Source organism: Camelus dromedarius, chromosome 3 (assembly GCF_036321535.1).
Source record: "Camelus dromedarius isolate mCamDro1 chromosome 3, mCamDro1.pat, whole genome shotgun sequence".
Taxonomy (NCBI): Eukaryota; Metazoa; Chordata; class Mammalia; order Artiodactyla; family Camelidae; genus Camelus; species Camelus dromedarius.
The window spans coordinates 69,793,652-69,821,491 of NC_087438.1; the positions used below are offsets into that span (position 1 = coordinate 69,793,652).

At 40.3% G+C, this 27,840-nt stretch overlaps 1 protein-coding gene across 13 annotated transcripts in view; it reads left to right on the forward strand.

The window, feature by feature from the left end:
* The first annotated feature begins 4,677 nt into the window (after nt 1–4,677).
* The window catches only part of PAM (peptidylglycine alpha-amidating monooxygenase), a 258,433-nt gene continuing 235,270 nt past the window's right edge, over nt 4,678–27,840 (forward strand). For 6 of the 13 annotated variants that reach the window (XM_031448751.2, XM_031448752.2, XM_031448753.2 and 3 more), the window contains exon 1: nt 4,678–4,827. The gene's annotated coding sequence lies outside the window, so the exon portion shown is untranslated. The remainder of the gene's footprint in view (nt 4,828–27,840) is intronic. The other 7 variants (XM_031448746.2, XM_031448747.2, XM_064482798.1 and 4 more) reach the window with 2 other exon arrangements.

Below are 27,840 nucleotides of genomic sequence, written 5' to 3' on the forward strand. Positions count from 1 at the left end.
CTCTGTTTTTTAATTGCTAAATTGGATAATGGTGTAATAGCTCAGGGGTACTACTTGTGGGAATTTAAGACTTACAAGATTCAATTTCCCCCAAGTCTGTTTTCCTCCCGTGATCTATGGCTTTGATTTTAGTAATAAACTCACCAAAATAAGAGTGGGTCGTGGGCTTTCATTGTGAGCCAGTCTTGCCATCTTAACCAGAAAGCTACATAGACAGAATATAATTTGGTATGAAAAACTCACTTGTCAAAACGAATGAACAACTTTCTTGATTGAAAAAAAAAGTGAAAAACTGCACCTAATAAGTAGATGAATTCATATTAAATAGCTCATTAAAAAAGAATGTTTTTATTTTTATTTGTTAGGTGTTTATACTCTACCAATGGCTGCCCTGACTGTGCATAAAAACCACTTTGCTCCCTAAGTGAACAAAATGAACACCTATCCTCAGGCCTTACCCCCAGAGAGGAGTGCTTATTTGATCTGAAGCAGTGTTGAGGCATCAGGATTTTTGAAGCTCCCCAGATGATTTTAATGTGTAGTCAAGATCAAGAATCAATATCCTAGCCTCTAGGACTGAAATGTTTTCTTCTCCCCTGAATAAAGGGATTGTGTGAAATTAGAGGAACCAATTCCTGGGGAATGTGGGATACATGAATCATAATTAGGCCCTTGAAGTGTCAACCACAGTCTGGGCAGGGAACACCTGTAGAGCCAAGAATTAAAAATGAATGATGCCCTTTGTACCATAAAGATAATATTCTACTCTCTGGGAAGCTATTAAAATATTCCTCTTAAAATTTTTTTTCAAGTCTATTTTAAAGTGTCACAAGAGAAAGTAATGTGAGGTATTCAAGAAAGCTCAGTGTACTTAACCTGGCAGAGCTGTCGGCAAAATATTCAGGTATTTTATTTATGTGTGCATCATGCAGTGCATGAGGGAAGAGTGGGAGTTTACCTGAGAAAAGAAAAAGAGAAAGGTTTCACACTCACTTTACATCAAAGTTTGACTTGGCCTAACCACCTCTTACTGCACTTTTCACATCTTGAGGTTCACTTCATGCATGATTTTCATAAAAGTCTAGCCTCAGTCGAATGATACTTTTTGCCCTGAGATTGCCATTTCTCATCTAGTTCTTCTGCATACCTCAGAGCTGTTCAGAGTGTGGTGATCCCTTTGTTTTCAAAGGAAATTTCATGTTCACGTTCTCTCTACAAGGGTTAGTAGAGGAAGACAAGAAAACAGACCCATAGTATTTCTGCCATTTAATGGGGAAAATGTTTCCTTCTCTATATATCATGATATGTAATTGAATTAGTACTCCAGTAGGAAAGGGTTTGCTATTTCATACTCCTATAGTTTTTTCTTAACACCATGAAATTAAAGACATGCCAGCATCGAGCTGCGTATTCCTGATCACTTTCAAATAAGCAATGTAGTGTGTTATTCCTTTTATGTGCTTTTATAGCCCATGCTGTGCAAGATAACTGACTCCATGACAGATGTCTATATTTCAAGGGAAAATTTACTTGTGAAAGAACAAATATATATCACTAATTTAACATGAGGCTATTCATTATGTGGCCCACAAGGTGTTTTTGACGACTTGCAAATTGAAATTAATATTTTCTCTTGTCGTTCTGAATATGCATAAGCAAATTTGACTGTTTGATATAACCAATTCAAAGCTTATTCTACTATTTGAATGTAACTTTCTGTTATCTGTAAAGGTTAGGTGCCCTTAGATCTTATTGGAAATGCTGTGTAATGAGGAAGGGAAGCCTATAAGCCAGCACACTCCCAAACTGTCCAGGATAATTTCTGTCCATCTTACCCATTTTTACAATGAAATGACTACCAGAAAAATCTAAAAGTAAAGAGTAGGAAAGATTCTCCATGGAGCTTCCTTTACCCTGTTACTGTGCTGAAAATGCCACTCTTTTCCAAGGCAAACACTAGTAGACAACAGCAATCTGAAGACCCTAACACTTCTGTGTGAGGTAGATTAGCTTGGAAACAGGCAATGTTAGGTGGACAAGGCTGCTATGAAGGCAAATTGAGAAAAGGGGAGGTTTCCAGAGGAATATCCATCTCCATCTAATTTTAACATTGCCTGAGACCAATTCTGCTGCCAGTAAATTCTCCCCTATTATTTTTATGTTTTTTGTTACCAAAATTATTCCCAGGAAAAAACTGGACTCTTTATCCCTCAGCTGACCGGACACTTTTTGCAACAAGATTCTACCATTAATATAAAATTAAAATAACTAGTATATATAGAGAGATTACCATATTCAGAAAGGATGTAAGTTTAGTAAGGTTCCATTTCAGAGATGATTTTTCTCCTAACGAGAAGAGAAAGAGAAACTTTTCATTCAGGCAGGTCTCTTCTAGCCTCTTGAACTTTCAACAGCTTAGCCTTTTGTGCACTAGAAGAAATAAGGGAAGGAAAGGAGATTTTATAATTAAATTGGAAGTAGTCTTTACAAAAGAAAAACTAGGACACTAAGGACTGGTTTTGTAATGACACTTCCAGAGTGCAGAGCCCACCTCAGGAGAGATGGATCCCTGCGGCCAGGGGTAAGGAATTTCCTCTTCACCTGGGAGGTGATGGGGGTAGCTGGCTTCACTCCACAAGTACATGCCAAGCTCGAGCGCTCAGTGACTGGACGGCACACCAACTGGAACGCCCTAAGGCTGTAATGTCTGACATCCAGGCTTGGCGGTGGCTTCCTTAGGCACACTGGCTCTGTCAGCACAGCTGAAGCTGTGGCTGTGCCCACATGGACCTGAGGGTGTAAGAGAAGGTTGCCATCAGGTAACATTGGAAGTGCTGTCCCAGACATTCTTCCACATTTTAAGGTAAAAATGTGGTCATCCACTGAACAGGAAAACTATCTTGACATAAAAATGCACTGAATTGAGCTTAAACATAACAACCACCACAGCCTTAGGATTCCTATCCTTCCTCATTTTCTTCTCTTCTCACCAAAAGTGACTTATTTAAAGGAGGGTCCCAACTGCTTGGTTTAGTTAATAACCCAGGCCAGGAGGGAGGGATAAATGACTTAGGGGATGCCTAAACAGAAGAACAGCCCAACAGGCTGTAAACTGACCCAGCTCTGTTTTTTTGTTTGTTTGTTTGTTTTTTTGGATCTTGTCAGCAACCGTCACTTTACAGGATGAATTTCTCGTCACTGGCCAAGAGCTTGGCGTCATCAGCTTTCTCTGGAACTTAGGTTGGGAAGTGGGGCGGGTGAAGGTATGCTCTAGGTCCTTAAATTTATCCTTGACTCTCCACCGCTTGCTCAGAATGTTTTTGGGAGGCCTCCAGATTTTTCAGTGCAAACATGGGTGTTTGTCCTACAGAGCAATGGATGTTCTTTTAGGAAGTTTTCCCTATGGCTGGAGGGCTTTGCCTCCTTCACTGCAACCTCTCCCTCTTTAGTCAATCTGTTCTCTTTCCTTGTCTTCCACTGGCTTCTACCTCTTCTTCAGCATCCCTCCTCCCAGCCTGCTCCCCTCACTCTAACCCAAGAACCCTGGAAGGAGATGCCAGGAAAGATCAGACAGCTCTGGTGATCCGTGCCAGGATCTTGGATGGGAGAGATTGGGGCAAAAGGAGGGTAGGACTTTGGAAGATAAGAGCGGCTAGCTCTGGGAAGGAAAAGGCGTGGTGAACACACTCAAGAGGTTACCTGCAGGGAGCTACAGGCGGTGGCAAACACCTGTCCTCGAATTAAACGCGAATCAGTTTGTGTGTTGGGTCAGTAATGCACAGCACCCTTCCGATTGGAACTTTCCAGATGCCTGGCTCCCAGTTTTACCCTCTTTTGGGGTGAGGTGGGAAGTGGGTAGATTTCCGGGTTCCCCGCCCGCACTTCAGGGGCGACGTGGTCCGAGTGTGCGCATTGGGTTTCGAAAAAAGAGATGTGCAAACAGAGGTGGGAAGCCAAGCTAGGAGACGGTCCCCCACGGCGGGCCTGGGGTGCGGGCAGGGAAGCACTGCGAAGACTTGAGCGAGGTGGCCTGAATCCAGCGACCCCCTTAGGCGCGCGTGTGTGAAAGGAAATCACACCTTTTCCACAGGTTCAACCCCAGTGCCCCGTTTGCCGGTTTTGCACTTTCTTTGCCCGACTCCCCAACCCCAGAACAGGAACGGGTGGTGGTGGTGGTGGTGCGGGCGGGGGTCCTGTATTCTCTCGGGAAATGTCCTGCCAGCCCCGCGCTGGGCGGCGGGAGAGTCCGACATTTTCCTCGGCCTCTCTCCGGGCCGCCGGCGTGGCCCACCTCGCAGCGCTGCTTTTAGGGACGCGGGACTCGGGCGGAGCAACGGGAGACTTTCAGTCCGGGCCTTCACCCGCTTCCCCGGGCGAGAGTTCCTCATCTTGGCCACGTCCCGCCCGCACGGGAATCCAAACACCCGGGACAGCGGTCCCTGCAGGGAAACCCCAGGAAGCTGCGCGCGCCCCGAGCGGACTCCGAGGGGACCGCGTTCCCCACCCCCGCGGCCCCCGCGCCCGAGGGGGCGGGGGCGGAGCGGCGCGGCGAGCGCGGGGCGGACTCGGGGCGGGCTCGGGGCGGCCGGGAACCGCGGAGCCGCCCCAGAGGAGGGGCTGGGAGCCGTGCCCGGGAGTCGAGGGCGACCGGCGGACCAGGCTGGGCCCCGCGCGCGCCAGGAGGAGCTCCCGCCGCCGTCGCCGCCTCCGCCGCTGCCGCCGGGCGCTCAGCCTGTCCCCGCCCTGGGAGCCGGAGCCTCCCAACTAACTCCGCCCGCCGCCCGCAGGCTCCCGCTTCCGTCCCGGACTGTGCCCGCGGCCGCGCAGGTTGGTGTCGCCGCTGCCGCCGGCGGGCGGGCAGGGCGAGGCTGAGGGTGGGAGCGCGGAAGGGGGCTCGCGAAGTTGGGCAGATGCTGGGCCGGGACGGTGAGCCCGCCGCCTCAGCACCCTCGGCTTCCCGGCGCCCGAGGCGGTTGCTGGTTTCCTCCCGGGCTGCTGGGGTCGCGGGGAGTCCAGCGCCACCGCCGAGGAGGGTCTCGGGGACCTAGCCTTCCTCGCACCCCCCTAGACCTCTCACTGACGACCCCTGAGAACCACCAGGGCCTTGGCCACGAGTGAGGGCTCTCCCCCCGTCCTGTCCTCCTCACCTTCGCACTTCTCCTTGCGCCCTCACCCTGTGGGTAAAATTGTTCATTCGCCCTTTCTGCCCCCAACTTGGGGAACTCTCCGTACCGGGGAGAAAGGCTCCCGGGTCCCCCGGCCGTTCCCTGAGACTAGTTTCGGGTGGAAGCTGGGGCCGCCGCGAGGGGAGAGAGGGGCTGGCGCGGAGCAGCGAGCGACCCGAGGCGCTGGGTGCCGGGCAGCGGTGGAAATTCCCTCTCCTCGTCTCTGGCGTCCTTGCCCGGCTCTGCTCTGCTTCCTGCCGTTCTGCCCGCTGGAGAGCAGAGCACGCCGGCGAAGGGTGAGCGCAGAGGCGGGGGGGAACGTATCCACCACTCGGATACTTGGAAAATAGGGATTTAAGCCTGATTTCAGTCACCTCCTCATCGGTGAGGCCTTGGGACCTGACCCTTTGGACACCTTATGTTCTCGTCTGCAAAATGCCTGTCTGCTTTGCCCACCTCTGAGGGTCGTTGTGAGGATCCAGTGGGATGACTTAGGTGTTACTTGATTTTGAGCCACGGGCTTAAGTCTCATGAAGGTGCCTGACGGCGGATCTTGTGTTCTAATCAGAAGATCTGAGTTCAGGTCCTTCACCTGAGATGTAATTATGTCTCTCTAAGTGATTTGGCCAATTAACTTTGTTAGGGGAAAAGACTCGTGCTTCTGAATCTGATAATTTGTGTTCAGAACTGAAATCGTCTCTTCCCCACACAACCCGATGTGCAAAGCGATGGACCTTACATATTCTTGTGGTCTTAGAATTTCAAATAGCAGAAGATCGTTATTGGCACAAGTCTTTGGAAATAAGAACTGTGCTTGCTTCAGATGTTTGCCAATCTTTACATGGTCTTTTCCATCATAAGTGCAAATTTAAATTTGCTTCTAATTTTAACAGTTTAAGAAGTAGACTGTTATTTTAGTAAAGTAAGTTCAGCCATTCAGCTCAAACTATATGTGCCCTATCTTATAAATTTTCAGTTTAAAGTCACAGGCACAAGACACATTGTTAGCACCACTTTGATTACTTTATGAAGGAAGCAACTAAATGGCCTAAGAAAGTCAACTTTAGACTTGTAGTTAAATAGCTGAGGTCTGTCATTCATGAATTCCTGATTTAATAGGCATTTCTTGAGTTCCTGTATTGTGCAATGTATTGTGCTATGTGCTTTTTAAAGGTAGGTATAGAATATATTCCTTGCCCTGCAGGGACCTTCAATCTAACTCAGGGACTAATATTTTTATTTTATATTTTTGTATAAACATGACATGTATTCTAGTAACTACATATGGCAAGTAAAGTGTCAAGAATACATTACTGAAGGCCCTTTAAGATCATTATTTGGTGAATAAACTTAATAGATTGGATCAAATAATAATTTTAAAACCAGTGTTTTCTAAAATAACATTTCAAATGCTTTTACTCCATCAAATGGGAGGCATACTTGGAAATAAAATAACATATATTTTTAGAATGAAAGCTCAGAAAAGTGCCCATGTATGTATGATGTGGTAATCAAATGTTAAAAGCTGTAGAAATTTCAATTCTAACTTCAGTCAATGAGTCAATTTATGGTGTTCATATACAATTTTTTAAATCAACTTCTTGAGAAAGGAAATTATATTATATTGCCTAAAAAATACAGAGATTGAGTGTAATATTTTTAATATGATGAAACTTGAACACTTAATGGCTTGGTGAGCCCTGGATTGATTCTGCAAATGTAGCTAAAATATTATAAGATTCTTGGTGAGATAATTTTTCTAAACCATTAAAAAAAATTATAGCTTGGTGTGAAGAATGGGCAGGAATCTCACTTGGAAAAGACTGACCAGACTAGGCTGTATTTGGTGTTACTTGGTGGCATTTCTGATTCTTTTCCTACTCCTAGGAAGAATTCATCTGTCTGCTGGAAATGTGTAGAATTTCTTTGGCTTTAACATACCAGTACTCAGCTTTTGAGAGCTTTGATTCAACTCACACCCCGCCCTGGGAGGCAAGGCAGGTTGAGAGGGGCAGCATGAGGGATAAAGGTGTTGGAGCTAGCTTTATACTTAGCCTTATTGCTCAGTGTCTTTGTTTTCCTATTTGAAATGAGATTAAAGATCGTGTCACTGCCCTGGAACTGTGTAGTTTGGTATTATAGGCATGAATATCAAGCCAGAAAGCTTCTTGTGTGTGTAAGAACTTTCTTTTCTCCTATAACTCTTTCAGCAAGTGAAAGCTAGTTGTGAAAACCACATACAAGTAGTTGAAAAGAAGCACTCTGAATAAAGTTGGTGGTGGTGTTGGGTTGTCTCAAGTCTCCTGAGAGAAGTTTCCATCATCTTTATCTCCTACAATTCACTGCACAGATGGAGAGACTAAGACCTTCATCCTATCCAAGGTTGGTCAGCTAGTGGCAGGAGTTGAACTATTATTTCAGTTGCCTGATAAATAGCTCTGTAGTTTCTCTTTACCCTGCATGTTCTCTTATCATCCAGGGCACATTAAAAATCTCACATTTATAAATTGTGTTTGGTTAAGAATTTTGGCTTTGGGTTCTGATGGGCCTGGGTTTGAGTCCTGCCAGGCGTTTACTAGTTATGTAACCCTGGGTAAGTTACTTAACCTCCCAAGTCCTCAGTTTCTTCATCTCCAAAATGGGAATAAAGGGAGTACTTAACTCAAAGGATTGTTGCAAGGATTAAATGAGCTAATCAGTGTAAAGTCCTTAGTGCATTGCCTGTTACTTAGTACATACCTATTACTCAAGTAGTTATTTCAGTTTTCCTGAAGCTGGGGGTTGACATTTCAAAGGTCCAAATTTTAAAAATATGTAAGTGCATAAAAACATAAATACACCCCCCCCAAATATTCTGAATTAACCATTCCTCAGCTAACTTTGTTTCATTTATCTTTTTGAGCCCCTACTGTGTGTTGGGCCTTTTCCCTAGGCAGTGGCAAACAATGGGGCATGAGACACTCATAATCACTCTCTTATAACCTAAAAGTCTGGGGAAAGATGCAGACTTGTGTACAGAAAAGTACAGTCTTATGTGATTTGTGCCATGATAGGAGTAATGCGGAGAATCACAGAAGGTGGACAGGATGGGATGGTGGGGGCCTGGATGAGCAGGTGTCATACAACGTATCACCTCCTCCTAGTTGGAGTTGATGGTGGTCAGGGAAAACTTCCCATGAATACAGTAAGCCCTGAAGAATGAGTGATAGCAACTGATGAATTTGGAGGACTGAAGAGTGTTCCAGACCAAAGGGAACGGAGCATGATACTTTAGAATGGAAGTCAGGTAGATAATGTAAAAGAATAAATAAATCAGAGCAGGAGAGAGAGGTGTGGCAACTGGAGAACCGAGGCTTTGTCTAAAGGGAAGAGTAGATATACTCAGCTCCAGCCAAGTTTTGTCAGGTTGGGATGAAAGCCAAGTGTTGCCAGATGCCCTGATCTTTAAAGAGGAGCTTATGATTCATATTTCATAATGTGTACTCTCCCCAAATGTGAAATGGCCCCAATATTTTTTAAACTATTGTGTGGGCCAAACCAGACACATATGTAGTTGGAATTCAACCCAGGGCTACCACTTTAAGACCTTTGTATTTTTAGGAAGTGAAAGTTTAGTGTGACTAAAGGAATGCGTCTTAGAAGAAGAGGCAAGAGAAGTGCCCACAGATAGGGGCAGAGCCATATCATTCAGGCCCCTATGGAACTTGAAGACTAATTCAAATTTTTAAAAATCTGAGTTTTAGAATATTTTAAAGATTGAGTTTTTTTTTTTTAAAGTGCTTGCTGCATAACCTAGAACCTGCTAAGGCTGTTACCTTTTCTTGCTTAATCCTAACAGCAGTGGATGACATCAAAGACTGAGACAAGGGTGGCATGGTTAGACTTGTGTCCAGGGTACATTCTGGCTACTGTATGGAAAATGCCTGGGAAGAGGCTGTAGTGTTGGAAGCTACTGCAATGTCCTAGCGAGAAATAAATATGTCTAGAAGCAGAGGAAAAAGCAGGATGGTGAGAGATGGGTAGACTTCAGAGATATGTGTGACACTTCCACTGTTGAGAGAGAATTCTCCATTTGTCACTCAGGTTTCTGCAAATCTTGTGGGAGAGGCACTGCTTTCGTTCCAGACTGTGTTTTCAAGGACTTTCGTATAGCAGATAGCTACGGAAAATAGAGCTAGTCTTTCTCTATGGGGCAAAGATCAGATAAGTCTACCATCCATTGTAAAAGATTTGGGTGCTCTAAGCTCAGGGTTCCCTTCTGTAATGCAGATCATTGAGTGTATAGGGATTGCCTGTCCTCTCAGCATCACATTGAGGAAATTGGGCTTCGAGAACTGGCACAACTATGCTAATACTTCTGCTAAGGCTATTTCTGTGAGTAAAGTAATCCTTCGTCTCTGACCTAGGAATCTCGTTCCTTCAGCTAGCATCTATGAAACCGTGGCCTGCTTATTTGTTAGCCTGCAAGAAGGGCAAATTATTCGCAATTCTTTTAAGTTACTAGCCACAGTGTCAAATTTGTTTCAATTAATTAAAATAAAAAATGTTAATTCCTTAGTCACACTAGGCTCCTTTCAAATGCTTAATTGCCATGTATGGCTAGTGGCTACGGTGGTGGGTAGTGGACAGAGCAGGGTAGAACATTTCCATGATGGTAAAAGTTCTGTTGGATTTTTTGCTAGTTTAAAGCTAAAGGTTTTTTGTTTTCCTAGATGAGTAGAGGCAAAAATTGTTGATTATGATGGCATAAAAATGATGCTTGTTTTTGTGTTCAGTTCAGAGGAGTTCCTTTATACAAAAGAAATACTTCAGTTTGGATAATTAGCACGGTATTTAGTTCAGGCCTGCTGGGAAAAATTTGCAATGTCAGTTTGGAGACTGGGTGGACTAGGGCCTTGTGGCGACAGTTCTCCATCTATACGGCAATCCTCGAAATCATGTGTGGCTGTGAGATAAGGATCTGTGCTCAGAGGAGCCTGAACTTCTGAGCACTGTCTTCAGCTTCATCTACTAGCCGTGCTTAACATGAAAGGACAAGAGCGGCACGTTCTCAGCGAGGTTCTGGAACGCGGCCAGTCCAACAGCACCCGGGCAGCGCCTGCTGCAGCCCAGCTGTGCTGCCTGAGCTCACAGAAAGGGTGGAGGACAGGAACGAGATTTCCACGTGGCTCTTGCGCAGGGGGTTTAAGAGGACGAACTCAAGGAAAGAGGGAACTGAACTCACCGCCCCCCACTGCCCGCCCCAGCCAAACCCACAAAAACATATTAGTGCTTTAAAGCGTAAGTTTAAATGACACAGCAGAGGTTGGGGGGAATGCCAAGAAACAATAGAAGCAGCAGATCCGCTTCCCTCTGGTATGGGGAAAGCTCATTTTGAGGAGGGCATAGACCACAATGGCTGGGAAGTGAAAGCACAACATTCTTTCTGTCATTCTGTCAGCTCAGCCAGCAGCTGCTGTGGTCACAAAGCACAGCTTTTTACCTGCATTGAGTGTGCAGTTGATTGCTAATAACGTAATTACAACATAAGCAAAACAAAGGACAGCGGCAGAAATGTTAAAGGTGTGGAGGCCCATTTGGAAGAATCATACTACCACCTGCTATTTCCATGGGTAACAATGCCTTTTCAAAAATTTCAGCAATTACGAATTTCATTGACCTATGCCAGAAGAAATTTGCTTTAAAATAGTAGTTTTTGTATGTGGTAAAATTTTACTTACTTGAAGACTAATTCAAATTTTTAAAAATCTGAGTTTTAGAATATTTTAAAGATTGAGTTTTTTTTTTTAAGTGCTTGCTGCATAACCTAGAACCTGCTAAGGCTGTTACCTTTTAGAGCTCTTTTGAGGAAAACTTTTATAAAGAGACATGTCAGTTTTAAAGTAGAATGTGGATTGTTTGCATGTAATTGGAGGCTTCCATAGTGTTTAAAGAAAACTTGTGTGGGTATACATTTACCCCTTGTTTACACTGCTAATTGCATCAACAAACCCTTATTTTCACAGGTACTCCTTATCAAGTTTCAGTAACTTCTGGGAGAGTCAAGGTCAGGTGCTAGTAGGGTTTGTACCAGTAGAGTCCCTTCCATATATGTCTCAATTAGTGAAATTTTACTCCAGCTAGTGTTTCAGTGCTACTGGGATAAATGTCTTATTTTTTTAAATTGTGAATTAAAAACTCTTACTTCTGTAGAGGTGGAAAAGTTTGGTCATCCACCCTAAGTACCCCACCCCTGCCCTGCCATCTCCCTGAATATATATGGTAAAGTCACTTGTTCCGTGTGCTTTCATTTTTCTCTTTTCTGTTTTGTTTGCCACAGTTCTTAACCTGTGCTTCAGGCTTGCATTTCCGGTGCCTCCATTCTCTTCATCTAAACAGCATGAAATTGGAAATGATCGTTGTCTGTTGCATTTCTGAAAATCAGAACTTCACCAGTTTCATGCTGTCCTTTTTCAGGCAGGGCATGGTGAATCATCTTTGGAAAACTGGCTCCAGTAGCACTGGAGTATGCAGTTGGCACTGTTGGTGTGCCCTCAGAAACAAACCCAGGAGACTTGCTGTTTGTTGCATGAGTCACCAGTGGGTTCAAATGAAAGGAGATGGTACCAGATTGCTTTTCTTGCACGTCTTATTTTGGAAGAAGCCTGAAATAAGGAAATAAAAATAAACTAATCAGCTCTCTCTTTCCCCCAGAGAATTTAGAATTATGTGGATTTTAGTGTTAGGTGATTAAGACAATAACAATGAGGGTCACAAATTAGGCCTTGTCCTTTAACCCGTGATTTCCTGCGGTGCTCAGAACTTTGTAGTGTGTACATTTCTCAAGTTGCACATGACTGATTTTAATCAGGAGCAAAGCGGATTCTTTCTATTATATGCCATTTCCTCCATGGCCCTTGCCTCACTTAGCTATTCCTGTATGCCTAATCGACCACAGTGGAATGTCTTTAAAATATTTTCTAGGGGACTAAGGACTTTGGGGAGAATTTTTATGAAGGAAAATGCCTTGAATGGTTCCTTAGTATAGGTAAATGTTTCCAGAGAGACTGATGAGTCAAGGAATTGTTAATAGAATATGTAAATGTAACCTTTCACCTAGTTACTTTCATTACCTAAGTCATAACTATTTAGTTTTAGCAAATTGTTTGAACTGGTTCTAGTTCCTTAATGAAGCAGACTCTCTTGATCCCAGTCTGCAGATTCCAGTCTGCAGTCTGTTTCAAAGTTTGCATTGCCCTAGGCTTCCCCTCTCTCCTGTTTTAACAGCAGCTTGTCATCAGATTTTCACTAATATCTTTGTCTTCAGCATTACTTCAGTATTTGTGTAGTTTCTGTATCTGTGTATTTGATATTGACTTCCAGCTCTTTGGTTCCTAACAGGGCACTTTCTTTCGCTTATTCAACAAATATTTTTCAGGGTCAGCCTTGTACCAAGCACTATTCTTGACCCTAGAGAGATTCGAGAGTGAGCAAAACATTCATGGTCTGTGCTATCATGGAGCAAAGAGTCCAAGATGAAGACAATTATTAATTAAGAAAAAACCCAGCAACTAATGGTTACACAGTTACAAACAGAGATAAATGCTGAGTAGAGCAATATGGTTTTGTGGGCTTGTATAACAGAAACCCAAGGAAATGACAGTTGATTGATATCTGAAGTGTGAGTAGGAGAATTTGAGAGAGGGTGGGAAGAAGAGCATTCTGGACAGCAGAGGGAAGTTTGTGCAAAGGCCCTGAAACAGAAGGAACAGGGTGAAATCAAGGAACCAAGGAGAATTAATGGGAGAGTTATGTGAGATGAGGCTGGACACCTAGGCTGGGGTCAGTCAAGAGTTTGCTCTTTATCCTAAGGACCATTGAGGTGGTTTTAAGTAGATACTGGTGACCCCATGAGATTTCTGTTTTGGTAAGATCATCTGTTGGAGAATGAATTAAAGGGGTACGCAGGGTGGCAGTGGGGAGATGTTGAGTGGCTGCTGCATTAATCCAAGTAGAAATGATAGGATGTACTAAGCCTATTGTATATACTGGGGAGTGGCAGTGAAAATCAATTAAAAAGAGTTTTAGGGGATAACATCACTTGTACTTGGAAATAAGAATGGCCTTTTTTTTTTTATTCATTCCACAAACATTTAGTGAGTTTTTAACTTTATGCCAAACTCTGTGCCAGGCTCTGGGAACACAACTATGACCAAGATGTTCAACATCCCTGTACTCATGGAGTTTTTTTAATTAATGGCAGTGACAGCTAATCAGTAAGTAGAAGAATAAAAATAATTTCAGATATCAGTAAGTTCTGTAAAGAAATATGAAGCTGTGTATAGGAATGGAGACTGACAGAGGAGAGTCCTCTTATATAGGGTGCCAAGAAAGGCCTTTTTGAAGAGGTGACATTTGAGCAAAGACCCAAATGAAGTGAGAGAGCTAACCATGCAGATCCTCCACCAAGTGGAGGGAACGATCACTACAAGATCTTGAGGCTGGAATAAGCACCTCCCAGCCTCAGAGAATACCAAGGAGGCCAGTATGTCTAAAATATGCGAGGAGGGGAGAAAGAGGTGTCAAGGATGCTTTGCCCGTACCAGAAACTTAAAGCGTCTGAATAGATTCATTGTATTCTCTTTAGTCAAAACCAGTTTTTCAAAGCCACGTACAGCACCGACCACAATCCCAGGTTCCTCAGCCTCCTGCCTGTTTTTAACACTGCTGCTGAAACGGCTGCCTCCCTCACACCCTGCTGAAAACCCAAAAGTGGTATCTGTGTGTCCATCATGTCGATGACAACCCTTCCATCAGCTCAGTGGAAGGGCCCCTCTCTTATTTTAACCCTGTTTCCTGTTACAACCCCTCTTTGGACTCCTCTAGTTAGTCAGTGGAAAGCCTTCCTCCAATATTTGTTTAGACCTTGCACGTTATTTATTGTTTTTTTTCCTTGGTGTTACATTTATTTACCACGGTGCATGTCTCTTTCCTTTCTGTTAGTCTATTTGCATCTCTTCCTCCCAGGCCAGGTTCACAAGTGACATGTTACCTTTTCTACCAGTTTCTTCTGGTTTCATCCATCTCACCAGGATCACTGAACCCCTCAGTCTACTCAGTCTGTGTGGTGCTATTTTTTTCCTTCCTTCCTTGGGTCACTTGAAGAGGCATTAAGTTCAAGGGCCACCATTATTCCAAATAAAAATATTTATGATTATATTCTTTCTTCCTAGAAAAATTTTGGTTCTAATACCAGCTTTGCTATGTGTATACGTGACATTGACGAAAACATTCCGTCGGGTGAGGTTCAATGTCCTTGTTGGCAGGACGAAGGTAGTCAGCCTCCCTGTTTCATTCCCAGTGTGCTTGTAAGGAGTAAGTGAAATAAAACATGGACAATGTGTTTTAAACAAATGCAAGACATTATTTTTCATATTTTAGATGGGCCCATTTCATATTCTCATCTGAACTACAAGGTTTTCACCCCAGTGCCCACCAGCAGGGGCACACATGTGTGCTGCAGGAATTCTGTGAGGCCTCTAGAGCTTCCAGCCACGCTCTGCAGGCTTGGGACGGTTCCATCCACGGCGTGTGTATTAGTCTCCTAGGGCTGCTGTGACAAAATGCCGTAAACTGGGTTAAACAACAGAAAGTTATTGTCTCATGGTTCTGGAGGCCCTGAGATCAATGTGTTGACAATTCATTCCCTCTGAGGGCTCTGAGGGAGAGTCTGTTCTCTTCCGCTCCTCTGGCTTCTGGTAGCTCAAGGCATTCTTTGGCATGCAGATGGAATTCTCTGTGTCTTCACATTGCTTTTCTTCACACGACTGTGTCCACGTTTCCTGTTTTTATAAGGTCGCAGTCTTTGGATTATGGCCCACCCTTGTGACCTAATCTTAAACTGATCATTTACAAAGACCCTGTTTCACAGGTATTAGAAATTAAGACCTTAACATCTTTTTGGGGGACACAGTTCAAGTTAACATGATTCAGTACACATTCAAGAAAGAGAAATCACAGACTTTGTGAATTAGCTCTGTGTTACTTGAATAATTCATAGAGGAGGAGAACTGGGTATGTAAGAGCTAGTTTCCTGTATGATATAGGGCAAAATAAGGGAAATATTTGGTAAAAATTACATGTGAAATTCTGAACATTCATAAATACTTATTTTAGTGTTCTGCAAGTCCTGTGAATGACAGATCGGTTATAAGTTACAGCATAGAGGGCCACCCAAGAGAAAGAACAAAAGAACCCAATAACTTTTCTTCCAAATTTTAGTAATACATTCAGGGACGACATGGCTATGAATGGGAGAACGTGCAGTCCTTGTGCTTGTTCGTACCATCTTTATGTGAACTTTTTGTGTGTGAAAATTTTTATTGCTTCAGTTGATTTTTTTGGCCCAGCGTGCTTCTCTTTGATTCTCTGAAAGGCCACATGTGGTCCTATAACAGACTAACCCCTTTCTGCTAAACACCCAGAAGGGTCTGTTGTTTTTATCTTATTAGATGCCAGAGCCTTGTTAAAAACTCATTCCTCTCAAACTTAAAAATCTCATCGATACATTATTTTTTAATAAATTTTTTTGTTTGGTTTTGTTATTTTTTAATAATGCAGGAAAGTCTGTTACATTTTTACCTGTTGATGTTGGAGAATACCTAAGTGCACCTCTAGTAGCGTTTTTTCAGATTTGACAATATGATATAACATTTTATTTGGTGAGCATGTGTTAATCTTCATAGGGTCTCTTATTCTGGCATTTAGGATGGCCTTTGCTTTAGGGACATTGAGGAAGGTACCTGAAGCTGGTGGGTGGTATTTTCCTGTGTACCTGGTTGACCAGTTTAAAAGTTTAATCATTTTTGACTTTCTAACAGTCTGGCATGTAAATCACATCTGAGAAGCTTATTGTAGGAAGTCATTCAGATTTAGTGAATAGAAGTTGAATACCTGACCTTTACCTAGAAGAGTGGCTTTTTTTTTTTTTTTTTTTTGGGTCAACCAGAAGAGCACAGCTCCCATATTCAAAATACCTACATGATAGAGAAGTTTTTTTTAAATTGTTGCCCTCCCACTAATTTGCTTCATCAATATTGCTGCACTGAGATTTTCACTAAAGGAAAAAACGGCCATAAATTGTTATTTCTGCTTATAGTTTATTTGTGAAAAAAATTTTAAAGAAAAAGACAATGAATTCCAGGTTTCAGTGTTATTTTAGAAAGAAACTTCCTCTTGGTGTCTTAACAAGTAGTTATTACCTGGAGGAAAAAATATTTTGATCTTAATCTTCCAAATCTAACAAAATACCTTCTTTCTGAAACTATTAAAGAGTTAAATCAAAAGGATAAAAATAATGAGCAGGTGATTAAATTTATTGTTACCTTAATCTCCATCTGCAAATTTTGATTCTTCCTTGTTCTTAAGCAAAGTTTTCTGACAAATATTTTCCCTCCAAAACATAAATACCAGAAGGTCAAAATGGTTACTGAAGTGGTAACATCAACCAAAAAATGTGTTGAAGAGAGAATGTGTTGGATAGAAAATTTTATGGGCTGAAGAGAAGGTGGTGAGGTGATGGGGCTGGGTGTGCGGAGGGTTAGGGCAGGATATTTTAAAAAGTGTATTTGTCCCTGGAGTCAGGAAAGACCTTTTTTCTGGGCATTTAAATGTTCTTTTTGCTGTTTTTGTTTTTGCAACCTTCCATTGTTCCAAGTCAAAATATTTATATGTACGTTCTTTCTCCCTAAAACATGAGCTTCAGGCCACACCTGGGACCATCTGATATTTTGTGTTATCTCAGCATTCGGTGGAGATGTTTGACCCTGAAAGTGCTTAGCCACCAGGTTCCAGGACAGTCATAACCTCACTGATACCATTTACCTTATTTGATGAATTCCCTGCATCTTTCCTGAGATACAAACATAAAAAAACATACATACTTGAAAATAGGGGCTTTTTTGAGGTGATTTAGTGTATGGACTTGAGAGTCAGACAGCCTGGGGTTCCATCCCCCGATTTGACATTTACGAGCTGTGAGACTTCAGAGTAGTGACTCACCCTGTCTTCGCCTCAGTTTCCTGATCTCTGAAATCAGAGAATAATAATCGTTAATAAACTGGCCCTTATGCTATTTATTATGGGCCAGATATTGTTCTAAGCATGTCACCAATTTTTAACACACTTAATCCTCACAGCAACCCTGTGAGGTAGCTTCTGACATCTCCATTTACAAATAAGCAAAATGAGATACACGGAGGTTAAAGTCATTTTGCCCAATGTCACATACGTATTAAGTGGTGGGGCAAGGATATGAATCCACAGACTCTGCCTTAGGGGCTGTATCACTGGGAATAAATGAGGTGATCATGAGTGCACTTAGAATGGGGTCTGGCATAGAGCAGGCCCTCAGCCTGCTGCTCCTCCCCACCCCGCTGGGGCTACAACTGTTATGATGGAGGTGACTACTATTACTGCTACTAATATTGTCCACGCTAATTCGCACCTAACCGCATTTTAGTGGTAGTTAATAATTTTCCCACATACTCTCTGTAGACTCTGAACACTGACCTTAGTGGTGTCCCTCTGATTTTTTTTCCCCACAAGGCAGCAATACTTGCATTGGTTCTCAAGGGGGTTTATATTTGTTTTTAAACCTATTATTTTAGCAGGTTCATATAATAAAGTATTTGGTACAGTGGAACCATTGTAAGGTTGCAGCTGTGCAGTGAAAAAAAAGCTGCAGGGTTTTGGTTAAGCTTTCTGAGAGCTATAAAAACTGCTGGTGGCCATTTTAGATTTTCTCCAAAAGAGGCCCTGTAGCAGTTTAAAATCTTTATTTTCCAGTACAGTGTGTACTTGATTCCAGGGTGTAAGACTTGAGGGTGATTGGGAACTATATCACCTAATAACCTTTTTTCCCCACTTTTAAAAATTGTAATTCTGTTATAAGAATCATTTAGGATGCTTATTAAAAATGAAAATAAACCCATTTGCCAGGTGGAAATGAAACTGAAAATTATTGTCATTTGTGCTACGTTTTAAGCAGGGGAAACATGGAAGATAAGAAGAAAAAGGTTTTATTTTTTAGAGTATAACCCTTCTGGGGTTTAAGCTCACCAATTTCGTACTATTAACTAAGCGGTTTTTCATCTATACGGCACACTTGCTGGTGATGATGTTTCTGGCTTCTTCTCATAAGCACTGTGTACTCAAGCCTAGTGGCTTAGTCTACAGTTTTCAACTACAGGAACACAAAGGGAGGAAGGACTGGGGGAGGGACCCTTTAGCATCCTGAGAAGAGGAAATTGATGTTTACACTGCTAGAATTTTAGAATCCTTTCAAATATAAAGTGACACTGTATGCCCCAGATTTTATAGAGAGAAGCCTAACGCCATTTGGAAAATAACATTCTGGAAAGGATTATGACCCGAGTGGCTTGGAGGCCCCCTCAGAGGCTGTGGTGCACTCGAAGGTCTGTGGCAAGGTTAAAAGAAGAAATGTTTATTTGTTCTCATTCTGGCAAACTGTGGACATCAGTATCATAATAATTGCTCCCATTTACTGAGGTAGTTTTGTGTGAAGAAGGAAACTAGCTTCCTGGCATTAGACATTATGGTCAAGTCTTGACTCTGCCTCCTGCTAGCTCTGTGACCTTGGGAAAATGACCGAATGTCTCAATGCCTCAGCTTTATCATCTTGAAAACAGGGGACATGCTGGTACCTATTTCAAAGACTGTAGTGGCTGTGATTATTCTTTGAGGTGGAATGTATAAAATGTTATATGCATAAAAAATGCATACAAAATGCCTGGCACATGGTTAACCGCTCAGTAAATATTAGGTATTATTATTATTATTATTATATGTTATATACCTTACTTAGAGTACCTCTAATGCTGTCTCTAACCCTGCAATGTAAGCCATTATCACTGTTTTACAGAAAAGAAAATTGAGACTCAAAGGTGAAGCGCTTGGTTTTAAATGTGAAGGCATGTGAAAATGGTCTTTCTTTTGCCATCTCCCTTATCCTGATGGTTGTACTTCGCTGTTGCCCATCAATACCAAGTTTGTGAGATAGAGCAGAAGGGGATTTTGATTTTTTTTTCCCTCAAAATTACATGCTAGGATGCTTATACAGTTCATAAGACACCCACAAGTGTTCTCAAACTTATGAAATTGATAGGGCCCTTCCAAAGGAAAACATTCTCACTTACTTCTAGTTTGACTTAATTACCTTTGTCATAATGTGAGATAAATACAGTCCAAGGTGACATAAATGTCTTAATTCATAGCAGTTAAAAATAAAACAAATTTATAAATTAAATGCCAACAAAACTATAAAACCAATAAAAATTCAAGTAATTCCATTAATTTATGTGACAGATGTGTTGTTTTGCTGGAAGCAAATTGTCAATTTTGGGTTCTTTACTACTCACGATGGACTTAGTTTAATCTGAGTCTGTCTGTTGATTTCATGATATTAATATATCATAAACCTTTGACTATCTGTAGTTTCACATGGTTCAACCTAAAAAAGTGTCTTTTAAAACAAGTGTGTCATAAAACTTGGTAGTACTAATTTCAAGGTGCTGTTTGATAGTTCGGAATGATAGAACTTCAGGAATACCCGTTTCAATGGGTATTACTTGGTAAACATGAAAAGTTGTTTTATTTCCTTTGGTGCCGATATTTAAGTGCAGACCTCACCGGAGTCCTGGAGCCCCGGCTCTGAGCTTAGGGCCTGGAATTAGACTTCCTGGGTTCACATTGCTGCAACAATACATTTTATACAAAAATTTCTGTGAATTTTGCATTTCTTTGTGATAAGCTAAAATCACTGTGTTAACAAGGATGAAGATACAAAGTTCTTGCTTTGTAATGTATTTGATTGCCATTTATAGTGACAGCTTGGAAGGGAGCCCAGTTTACCACATCCCATATCAGGAGTCAGAAAACATTTTCAATGAAGGGCCAGTGGGGTAAACATGAGGCTCTGCAGGCCACATACAGTCTTCGTTGCAGTTACTCAGCCCTGCTATAGTACGAAAGCCGCCGCGGACAATACATAAAACTTTATTTATGGACATTTAAATGTAAACTTCATGTAATTTTCACATGTCACAAAATATTACTCTTCTTTTAATTTTTTTCCAACAATTAAAAAATGTGAAAAGCCATTCATTTTTAGCTTGCAGGTTGAACAGAAACAACAGCAGGGCATTTGACATGAGAGCCTCGTTTATGGAGGCCTGCTCTAGGTGGCATTCGACAGAGTGGAAAGGGAGCTCTTTTCCCCTGTTGTTCATGGGACATGGAATGTGGACTCCACAGAGACCACAGGTGGATTAAGACAGTAGCTCGGAAGTGAGACTGCCTGCCCTTGGAATGTGACCTTTTTTTGACTCAGTTTTCTTATCCGGAAAATAGGGGAAATTTTTTCTTTGTTCCTCATAACTTTGCAGGAGATGAAATAAGAGACTGGACATATGTAATACAGAGAAATAGTCTGTAGCTTTTGCTCTTACTTTTCTAGAATTACTACTGAGGTTATACTGTTTTTCATGTGCTTATTGGCCATTTTAAATATTTTATTTGTTCTTTGTAATTTCTACATTTATATTTATTTGTTCTTTATATATTGGCACAATATTTATGAATTAAGGTTAACAACCATTGCCAGATATTTTGCAAATCTTTTTTTTTTTCTGTTTACCTTCTGGTTTTGTAGTGGTGGGTTTCTTTAAAAAACAGAAATGATCTTTCATTTTTATGTATTTCAGTTATTAAAGACAATTATTTCAGTTATTTCAATTATTGAAGATAAATTCTATGCATTTATCTTCTTCATTACTTTTATTTTTATAAAAATATTCTCAATCCAAGTTCAGATAATATTTACCTATATTTCTATTATAGTCATCCTGTAATTTCATATTTTATAATTTCACATCTTAACTATTTAATTCTGCAATTCAATTTTATGTAAGTCATGATAATAGATGATAGTAAGTATCTAAATGTATATTTTTAACATAGAGTGTACAATTAGTTCAGCACCATTAATTGAATAATTATTTACTCCCCACTGATTTAAATGCCACTGTTATCAGACTCTAGATAAATTTCATTGAATGGAACTTGACCTGAAAAAAATTTTTTAAAACAAAGCTATTGATATAACACTATGTCTTAGTCTTCAATAGTGGTAATTCGGTGTAATATGAAGCATTTTGTGTTACTCTAAGAATTATTTACTTTTTAATAGTGGTAAAAAAGCACATCACAAAGTTTACTATCTTAACCATTTTTGAGTGTATAGTTCTGTAGTGTTAAGTATATTCACATTGTTGTGCGATAGATCTCTGAACCTTTTTTATCTTGCAAAACTGAAACTCTACCCATTAGACAACTTCCCACTTCCTCCTCCCCCGCTCCTGGTAAACACCATTCTACTTTCATGTTTCTATGAATTTGACTACTTTAGATATCCCATATAAATGGAATTGTAAGGTATACGTCTTTTTGTGCCTGGATTATTTCACTTAACATAATGTCACTTAGAACTTTTTGAAAACTTTTTCTCCTTTTTTTTTTTTGTATCTTGCTAATTCTGTGTCAAATAGAAGTGTTTGAAAATCTAATGTCTCTGATCTAATGGGATTGTGGATGTCCTGTATGTTTTGTAGCTTTTGGATTTATCTTAAAGAGCATGTATACATTTTATTGGAAAATAATGCTGCAAGAATTCTGTTTTTGGACACTCACGTTGTTCCTGCTGATCTCTTGTGGTAGGACCATTAGCTGGTCATGAGTCCTATTCTGGTTCATTTATTGAATAGTTAACTCATCCCCTCTGTGCCAAACCTGATTAACCACTATTGTTGAAATTTGGTTTGCTCTAATATATCCTTTTTATTGAATACTCAGTTGTCACAACTTACCACTATGACTGGACATTTAGTTACTCCAGTTTTAAAGAGATTATGATTTATTAGAGCAGGAATTTTCAGCAAGCTGAAAATTAATAAGAAATAGCAAAGCAATAATTAGGGGAAAACATTTTTGGCGCATAAGCCTATCCAATTATGTGCCAAAATTGCCATTATGTGGAAAAAAAATCAGTGAACAAATTAGCTAAATAGCTTTGAAAAATAGATACATTTAAAAAAATTAAAGTGTGATACAAATTCATTGTATGACATCAAGAAACTAAGCAAACTAAACTAAAAGGAAAAAAAAAAACAACCAGAGCCAATTACTGTTAACATTTGAATGTATATCCTTAGAAGTATGCGTGTTGATAAATACAGAATAGAATCATACTGTGCTCACTGTTTTGTAATCTCTCATCTGTTTACTCACTGTATTCTAATCGAATTTGTGGGTACATGTCTGTTACCCCTTTTTCTTCCTTTCAAGTGATCTGGTAAAAATGACCTAAATTTTCTTTTTTTTTCTTCTTCAATCATTTCTTCAATGTCTGTGACCCTGCATCCCATTCCTTTAGCTTTTAATCCACCTGGTTGTGTGACTCTATGCATGTGTGTGTGTGTGTGTGTGTGTTTGTGTGTGTGTGTGTGTGTGTGTGTGTGTGTAGGTCTTTGTAGTGTGAGGTATAATTGAGGTTTGATCCCTTCCCCACTTTTCTTAAAACAATTTAGAGAACATTCTATTTCTCCTCCATTGGTTTGTGACTTTTCTTTGATTGTATGTGAATATAAAGCCTTCCTGGGAAGTTTATAAATTTATTCTTCTCCATCGATGTGTCTGTTCTTCAACTACTGCATTGATCTTGTTTTTGTAGCTTGAAAATAGGTTGTAGTGACTTGTAAGTTGTACTTCTTACTCTTTTGCTTTCAGTTAGCTTCCCCCTCATTCATTACTCCTGATCATTTATTCTTAACTAGTGTTTTATATCAGAATTATCTGGGAAGCTTTGCCAAAATATACATAGTCTTTGCAAATTACAGTTTAGTAAGTCTAAGGTGGGACACAGGCTGGTGTATTCTGAGAAAGCTCCATGATGGATTCTTCTATGTGTCCATGTTTAAGAACCACTGTTTAGTCACACTAGCATAGTTTTACTCAACCTTGGTATTTTTAATGGAATTGTATTAAACGTAGCAATTAACTTTGAGAGAGAGAACATCTTCACAGTATTTAGTCTTCTCATTCTGGATAACAGTATGTATTTCCCATTGTTGCATAACTGCATTTATAGTTCTCATCAAATTTTTGTTGTTTTTCTTTGTTTGTATTCCACCCATTTCTTATGAGGCTTATTCCTACTTATTTATTTATTTTAAAAATGTGTGTGGGCACTGCTTCCCTCTTGCTCCCTCATATTGTCTAATTTGCTTTTGTGGGTGTGCAGAAAAGTTTTGGAGGTAAGCAGGGAGGAATGTTTATGTTGTAAAGCCTTTTTCTTTATGTGGAACATCTTACTTGAAATGGATCTTTTTCAAAATCAACAATGTAGCAATAAAAATAGTAGCATGAAAATGAAAAAAGTGAAATAACATACGACTTGACTTACAGGCTGGAGAGAAAGGGGATTTTGTGTGAGTTGGAGACTGTTCAAGGTCACTTTTTCGTTGAGACCTGTCCTGACTGCTCTGTCTCAATCTGTAAACCTTCACCTCTCATTCTTGATACCTTTACCCTGCTCTCTTTTTTTCCTCATAGACTTGCTATTGTCTAACATATAATTTACTGAAAAAATTTTCCCCTTGTTGCCTGGGTCCCTGTTAGAATCGAACCTTTGTTGGGCTGGGAGTTTTAGAACGGTGCCTGGAACATAGCAAATGTTCTATAAATTTTAGTTGAGTGAATAAAACATTAGATGGAGAAAAATCAAGTATTTAAGTGAGGGTTTCTGAAAATAGTGAGTTATTGTGTAAAGGTGAGAGACTTGACTCTACTAGAGAAGTTAAAAATTAGCCCAAAGTAGGCATTTTCTTCCCAGAAGAAATCTGTGGGTAAAATGTGTATTAAGAAAACAGCCTTTCAGCTAAGAAGTAAGAGATGTATATTTGAACATGTGAGGAACAGGGATGTCTCTGTTCATTCCCACGGTCCTGTTTACTATGTCTCCACATAGTCTTTTATTTTCTCTCAGAAATAGAGGATGTTGGTTTAACCTCTTTTTTAATTTCCCCTACAAAATAGAGGTCATTGAAGTTATCTTTCTCCATTTTTATAGATGAAAATAGAAGAGAGGGAGTAAAGTTGTTTTGCTAGATTAGAGATTAATATGGGATGGCTCTGTTTATTTCTTCTGCGGTGCTGTGAATGAAAGGTCATCTACCAAATTTCTATCTGCCCTTAAGAGACCTGCAATCAGGTATTCTGCAGGCAAAACTGTCTTCATTGTGACCTAACATTTGAATTACATCATGCCATCTTGGGTAAGCAGACTGGGTGGTATCTGCTTAAGTATATATATGATATATATTTAAATATAGTATATATATACTGTAATATAAAAGGGCAGTACAAATCAAGTAGTTGATAACAAAATATTTCAATATGTAAATTATTAGTTAAAATTATATGAGAAGATGTGAAATATTCAGAAGCACCTTTTGGACCCTCCCACTAGACAGAATAAATTCAAAGGAGAAAGCCTGCCTCCCAGAAAATTTAAACGGAGGCTTGAGAGGATTACTTTTCAGCTACTCAGCTCCCCACATGGGTTTTTGTTTTTGTTTTTTTTAGAGATTTGATTTGTCTTCCCCTCTAATACTTGCATGTTACACTTCTGCAGTCTCCTTGAGTTGACCCTGTACTTGTGTTTATATGTTTATATTTGTTCTGACTCCTCTTTTAGGTGGTAACATTGTCAATGGCAGACAGTTTGTCTTCTATTTTATAATTCTCTGGAGCATTCTGTACAGTGTTTTAAACAAGAAGCACTCAATTAATCTTTGCCTCACAAGTAAACAAGAGGGAAAATTAAGGTTTCAAGGAAGGAGATTGTTGTATTACAAAAATCATATTAAGGAATCAGAGTAATCAAAACAGGCATTTGGTCTCCCTGGCATTTAGAGTGAAATGAAAACTGGACCCATATGAATGGATAAAATGAGTTATGGGACTGCTCAAGTAGATTATTGTTATTGTTTCCTTCCAAAGCCTGGTCTGTGGCATTTTGTTCCAGAGGAAATTCTAGACCTGTGGTGATTTAATCTTTCCAAATTAGAAACCTCTGAAATGAGTCATTCTCATTTTTATTCATTTTGTTTTCACGTAGAAGAGTGTATAGATAAACAACCAAATGAATGAAGCTTAGCTTTCCTATGGATTGGCCATCGCTATGTTCTCAGTTTGTCCTTGTTAAGGTTCCCATGGTAATATTTTATATGTTGATGCTGTGCAGGTCAGGTTTATAGTGTGTGTTTAGGGGGAATATTTTGTGTGAATTTGACCCAGGCAGGCCCTAGAACTCAGATGTATTGATAGCACAGATCTTAGGTGAGATTAGACGAGAATGACCTGTTGTGGAAACCCCCTGTACTTGCCATAAGAAGACCCTGGACTCCTCTCTGGGCTTGACTTCCATAAAGTGAAGGAGTTGAATGAAGTAATTTGCAAAGCAAAGATTTTCAACCCTGTTGGATCCAATGCCTCTTTTTTATAGCATATATTTTGTGGTGCCCTCTTTACTACCATGAAATGAAATTCATATATAATACAACCCGCCTACATGCATAATTAGAAAAATATGTATGTATATGTAAAATCTCTAACTATAGTATAAAAGAGTAATATAAATCATTTAGTTTATAATAAAATAATATGTAAATGCTTAGTTACTATTTCACGGGAAGGCATAATGAAGTATTCAGAAGCTTGTGCCTATATGTGGAATAACAGTGTGTGTGAAGGCTACAAATGTAGACTGAACTTTTTTGTACTGGCCACTCGAATACTATGAATGGCGTTGTTGATGTTATTTTTCCAGAATGATGAGCAACTCTTGGAGAAGTTCCAAATCAAACAAAGTAACCATCTTCTCTTGATTTATACAGTTTCATTCTAAACATAGAATTTTTAAAACCATGCAAAAAATTCTTTGTGTTTGTGTGCAAAATGGAATTAGGTTCTAGGCTTAGATAATCACAAGCAGGTTTATCACCTACGTAGTTCAGGGGACAGTTGAGAGTTGAGTAGAATGTGGTACAGGACTTCAGTCAGAAGTAATATGCATTGTATGGTGTATCTCTGGACCCCCCTGCCTGCTAATGCCAGTAGCTCTTTCCCTACCCCAACCCCATGACCAGATTTCCAAATTGCTCTGTAGGGAGCAATACTGTTTCCATGGAAAACCATTGCTCTAGGGCAGGACTTAACAACATTTTGATTCAGTGAATTCTTTGTTGTGGGGGCTTCTCTTTGCATTGGAAGATGTTTAGCAGCTCCCCTGGCTTCTACTCATTCCATGCCAGCGCACTTGCCTAGTTGTGGTAACCAAAAATGACTCCAGGTATTACCAAATGTCTCCTGGGGGAGAGGGGGTAAAATTGCCCGAGTTGAGAAACAGGACTCTGAGGTCTTACCAGCTCCAAAAATGTGTCTTTAGGATACTATAATATTCATTAATATGGATAAAAGCATTGCATACCACACTAATAGGTATTGTTAAATTTTCTACCAAGCTCAGGTAGTAATGAATGCTTTTTACTAATTCCTCATTCTTGTTTCTCTGGTCATTTAGCATTGGGATTATTTTATTGCCTGGCTTTGGAGGGGTGGGAAGTATATATAGTACTGGTTGATAAATTTTGTAGTATGAGCGCATAGGGAATGAGAATTTCAAGAAAAACTCCCCCAGGAAGCCCCTTTTAAAAGTGAGTTCACCAAATTCCATTCTAAGTATGACATTAATGTTAAAGGGTACTAAATCAGGATTTTAGGTCTACAAGAAATGTTAGAAAATCTATGGGTACCTTCTCATTTTAGAGATGAGAAAAGAACTAAATGCTGAAGTGCAGCCACAGTTTAACTCTGAACCAGGATTTTAATTCATGTCTTGGATGTCCCCCGAACATTGTGATGTCTCTCAACCAGGCTATGTTTGTAAAATAGTTTTAGCTTTCTGCAAGCACTGACTCTTGATAGGAAATAAAAGACAAAATAATACTTTTCTTTAAAATTCTGATCTTCATTATGCATACCAGGAAAAATAAGTGAGAAGGTTAGCTATTGTATACTGAATCTTGCATTCTTAGATTGAATTCAGAAATATTTTTGATACTAATATAATAATTCTACCGTGGTGCTTTAGTGGACTAGGTATTGTTCTAAGAACTGTACCTTTTAGTGTTTACAATAACTGTATGAAATAGACGCTACTGTTGTCACCCACCTTATGTAGATGAGGTACCAAGAGCCAAAGAAACTTGTGCAAGGTCAGAGGGTTCATAAGTGGCTGAGCTGGGATCTGAAGCCAGGCAATCTGCTGCCCATGTCTGTGCTCTTGTCTGCTACCGGCTCTAGTCTACTTGCTTTAAGCCTTAAGCATTGAACTGATGAAGGATAGATTGCTGTTTTATCCTGCTTGTGAAATTGACATTCCTAAGAGCCAAACATTTGGCAAATTTCAAACCTGAACACTTTCAGAACACATATTTTCTTCAAAGATTAAATCATTCTTCACTCTTCTCCAACATTTATACCAAAGGTGAACTTGCTC